The 5,419-nt window shown below is 32.4% G+C and overlaps 1 non-coding gene across 1 annotated transcript; it reads left to right on the top strand.

The window, feature by feature from the left end:
* Positions 1-5,037: 5,037 nt before the first annotated feature.
* On the top strand, positions 5,038-5,143 carry LOC118007156. The gene has a single exon (XR_004678291.1). It is a non-coding gene; the product is annotated as a U6 spliceosomal RNA (small nuclear RNA).
* Positions 5,144-5,419: the final 276 nt, after the last annotated feature.

The following is a 5,419-nucleotide window of genomic DNA, read 5'->3' as shown; positions in this document are numbered from 1 at the left end:
CCAGAAAAAAAAAAAAAGGAAAAAGAAAGAAGAGCTTAACAAAAAATATAAATCACAAACATAAAGGAATAAACCAAGCAAATCAGGCATGACACTAAACGTGAACACTAAAATCTATCATTAATCAGACTGGGTTAAAACAATAACAACAAAAAAGCCATTAAGAGAGAAAATCCTAAGAGTTCTGATCACTGGGAGAATTTTTTTCTTTTCTTTTTATTGTATTTTTATGAGATAGATAATGGATGTCAACTAAACTGTGGTAATCATTTCACAATATATGATACATAATATATGTGGTAATCATTTCACAAACCATCATGTGATACACCTTAAACATATACTGGGATGTATATCAGTTATTTCTCAATAGAAAAAAAAGGGCTATTTGTTGCTTCAAAGAAATACATTTATAATAAAGTTATGGTAGAAAATAACAAGTTAGAAAAAGAAAAAAAAAAATACCAGGCAAAGGCAAACAAAACTGAAGTCAGAAAAGAATATCAAGGAGTGAAATTTAAAGTTAAAAGCAATAAATAGGATACAAATAGATACTATATCAAAATAGAAGTTCTTCTACAACTTATGAAGAAAATACAATAATTATAACTATATACAAAACAATTAAGTAATTAATTATATAAAGCAAAACCATTCAAAATGGAATAAGAATTTGATACGTATCGTATTAAAATAAAAGCCTACAATAGGTTTATTTCAGAATGAGACAGATCTAGACGACAAAAAATATACAGCATATATTTACCAAATTGATGATTTGTCTGGCTATGAAGAAAACCTTGTTGTCAGAATAAAATCCAGTTAAGTTAGAAACAGAGTTTTTTTTTAATTGATTTATTCATTTTAGGGGTGGGGGAAGGGCAGAGGGGGAGAGAAACTCCAAGCAGACTCCGTGCTGAGCACAGAGCCCGACTTGGGGCTGGATCTCACAACCCTGAGATCAGGACCTGAGCCGAAAACCAAGAGTTGGAGGCTTGACTGACTGCACCACCCAGCTGCCCCAGAAACAAAGTTTAAAAAAATAAAACCCTCAAGGACTCAGATATTAGGAAAGGCTCTCCTTGAGAGCAGTTGCATCAAAGAAGATATAAATGTGAAACAATAAACTATATAGGAAGCAATGAAAAGAGAACACTTTATAGCAGATAAAGTAGTATGCAAACTTTACTAGAATGTAAGCACCTTTATGGCAAGAATTTTGCGTTTATGTGTTCCTAAATCAGTGAACACAATAAGTGTTCAATAAATATTTAATGAATACATACCAAAACTAATGAGGCACAACAAAAACATTATTCAGATGAAAACTAAAATATTTGGTACTCACCATCAAAATTATAAAAAGAATAACAAATAGAAAAACATAAAATGAAATTAATAAGAGGAATCCCCAAGTTAATTTTTAATGAAAAAAATAAATCCAAAGCTGGTTCTTTGAAAATATGAAGATTAGTGATTAATCTAATCAAGATAAACAGAAGAGGGGTGCCTGAGTGGCTCAGTTGGTTGAGTGTCGACTCTTGGTTTCAGCTCAGGTCATGATCTCTCATCATGAGATCCGTCCCATGGTGGGCTCTGTATTCAGCAGGGAGTCTGCTTAGGATTCTCTCTCTCCCTGTCCCTTTGCCCCTCCCCCTGCTCATGTTCTTGCTCTCTCTCTAAAATATATAAATAAATCTTAGAAAAAAAGAGGTAAACACACAAATGAGAATGGAACCATAGACAAAGGAAAATGAAAATAATTGTCAGAAAATATTATATGTAACTCTATAATTTTATAGACCTCTCAAGAAGGATGATAAACTTATAAACCTCTCAAGAAGGATGATCTCCTAGCAAAAGAGAAAACTATTAAATTTGGCCTCAAGAAGAAATTGAAAATTTGAGTAAATACATTACACTAAAGAAACTACAAAGGTAAAAAAAAAACAAAACCATTTGTCTTATTAGAAATGCAGTTGTATGAGGGGACTCAAAAGAGCATAGTTGTAATCATTGATTCGAAAAAATATATAACATTTTTGTGTTTGTCCAGTAGGCATCCCTCCATAAAACAGTCACAACTGCCAAGAAGAGAAACTTTCCCAGTATCTAGAAAAGTGGCCAATGGGCATACCCTAATACCTAACAACCCTTTAGAGAGGCTTTCCCACAAGAGCTTAAACAGCCATGATCAGGAATATTAACTTGTAATGGTGAAGATCTGAAGATAATCTAAATGTCCGTGGGAGGGGGATAGATGAACATATTGTGATGCATTCAAACAAATGACTTCATGCAGCAGTTAAAATGGTTACAGCTCAAAAATATGTTGAGTGAAGAAAGCAAGTTGTAGAAAATTACTGGTATATGAAACCAGTTATGTAACTTTTTTAAATAGACAAGACAGTGACTATACTATGCATCTGTTTCGGACACACATGTCTGTAATGAAAGCGTGGAAATGTGGACTGGACCCATGGCAGGAATGGATTGCCTGCAGACAGAAGCAGTAGCACACATCCTAGAAAGGCAAAGATGGGAACCTCAACTTTAATTTTCACCATTTAAAATGAGATCTAAAATAAATACAACAAACTGTCAATATGCTTTAAAATTCTGGAAATACGCACAATTTTGTATAACTCTTAGTCAAAGTTTTAAATTTATATTGCCTCTGAAGAGCTCTTTTCTGCACTCCTTTTCTCCTGTATGTTCCCAGTTTCCTGAGAGACACCCAGTACAGTCTCTTTCCCCATACCAATTCTCCAAAATTGGGGTACAATATCCAATGTACTCCCCAAAATGTAACTCTTACTTAGACTAAAACTCTGATGGAATTCAGTAAAGGCATTTCTGTAGAAATTACACTAGCAAACCAAAAGCTGCTGTTGGTATTTAGTGTAATTTAAAGCAGTTTATTACTCTCAGAGATATCTAACTATTAAATCTATATCTGTATGTTCTTTCCAAAAATTAAAATATCAGAACAGGTAGTTGCATCTTTGTAATTGTAGTGATGTTTTTCTGGGAAACGGTTTTCCCTGGGCTCCTGGAATCACATCTGCTAGGCAACCTTTTATATGCCTGTGTGTAATTCAAGTCCAGCTCAGTGAAAGCAATTAACTTGAGCATTGTTTTATTATTACATTAATGCAAAAGACTTGCATAGGGACACTCCAGTATTCACAATACTGCAAATAATTGCATAAACACACTTCTCAGTTCCCTAGATGGATAGGGTGACCAAACACATGACAAATCTGTTTTACTTAGAGAGACAATAGTTTGCTAGTGAATATGTGTTTAGAGAAATATAGGTAAGGGACATGGTTGAGTTTGGAATTAGGCACTTGATACTCTCAAGGATGCTGTTTCTTCTCAAGGCTTCTTCTTCAAAGAGAGCAGAAGGCTATTTCTCAATAATGTACAAGCTGCAGAGCAGGATACAATTTTTGGGCCGTGCACATACAGGCAGATTGCCACTGGCTGGAACAGAAAGCTCAATAACTTGCCCATTAGCATTGGATTTAGACTTTTACTTCAGCTTGTTTTAAATAATTTTTAACATAATCCAAGATTCCTTTAATGAGTACAAACAACATACACTTTCTAATAAGTCTGGTAAATGTATTTAGATTTCTGTACCACTTAATATCAGGTAGTACACAACTTATTATATTAAATAACTAAAAGCTTGGTTTACTAGTTTTATTAGTTTTTTTTCTTAATTGGCCTATTATACCAACTTATAAAATCTGAACATTTCTTATAAGAATTAGAAACTTCTGTTTCTATTATACTGAAGTCAGATAAATGACTCATGAAAATGTTAGAATCATACTGATAATTTAAGTATATATATATATATATACAAGTATATATGCTTAATTTAAGTATATATATACACTTTATATATATAAACACATATATATACACATATATATATATATACACATATATATATATATACACACACACACACAAATCAAATCTTTGATTACCTAAATTTAATTTTTGTTTTTGGTAATACTGCATTTAAATATATAATATGCCCATGTATTATTGGTTCTTAAATACCAGTATCCATGCTTCATAGTAGAAAAATTGCTGGGACACCTGGGTGGCTCATTCGGTTAAGTGACTGCCTTCCACTCAGGTCATGATCCCAGGGTCCTGGGATCAAGCCCCACATCAGGCTCCCTGCTCAGCGGAGCCTGTTTCTCCCTCTGCCTGCCGCTCCCCCCGCTTGGGCTCGCTCTCTCTCTCTCTCTGATAAATAAATAAATAAATAAATAAATAAATAAATAAATAAATAAATAAAAACTTCAAAAAAAAAAGAAAAATTGCTTAAATAGTTCGGGAATAAAATTATATTATATACTCAGGGTCATTTGTATTAATATATGTGACTTTTTGGTTCGGAAATATACTCTTACAGGCTCAACTTTCAAAAATATTTTATATTCTGTGTTTAATATCAGGAAGCTTTAATTTTACAATATGTTAACACAAAAGACTTGATAGCTCTGCGAAAAGTTTTGTAATACAGAGAAATTATACTAGTCACTTGCATTACAGTTAAAAAATTCAAATAGATACATTTATTACTATAATCAGTTACTACAGAATCATTGTTATTTGATATATAGTGGAAATAAAATATGAAATATTCCTCTGAAGGCAAAAGTATACAATCACATTTCCATAAGAGTGAGGAAGCAAAATAAAGCATTTACCTCTGAACTCTCCATATATTCCAAAGAATTTGCAAACTTTAATTTATGACTAAATCTAAAAGGGAATACTTATGAAATAAATTTATCTGAATATCCAATGTACTCCCAAAAATGTAACTCTTACTTAGACTAAAACTCTGATGGAATTCAGTAAAGGCATTTCTGTAGTTATTCAGAAAGATGAATGGCTACTAAATGAAACATTAATGACAATGGGCACTCTGGCTCTGAATAAACGTGATAATCCTTTTCCCTTAAAAAAAAAAACAACGGAATTCTTCAAAAGCACAGTATGTTAGTGCTCACTTCAGTAGCACATATACTACAATGGGAACAATACAGAGAAGATTAGCATGGCCCTGTGCAAGGATGACATGCAAATTCTGAATGCAGTCCATATTTTTTAAGATATGGAAGTAACCCAAATGTCCATCAGTAGATGAATGGATAAAGAAGATGTGTACATATACATATATATATACATATATATATATACACACATACACATTCACGTACATATACATATATTTATATGTATATGTTTATATATATATATATATATATACATATTTACTGGAATATTACTCAGCCACAAAAAGGATGAGATCTTGCCCTTTGTGACAACATGGATGGACCTAGAGGGTATTATGTTAAGTGAAATAAGTCAAATAGTTGAAAGA

Source organism: Mirounga leonina, unplaced genomic scaffold (assembly GCF_011800145.1).
Source record: "Mirounga leonina isolate KUSES-001 unplaced genomic scaffold, KU_Mleo_1.0 Mir_115, whole genome shotgun sequence".
In the NCBI taxonomy this organism is placed as follows: Eukaryota; Metazoa; Chordata; class Mammalia; order Carnivora; family Phocidae; genus Mirounga; species Mirounga leonina.
The sequence above is the reverse complement of the archived record's forward strand: the minus strand, read 5'-3'. Positions and strand labels throughout refer to the sequence as shown.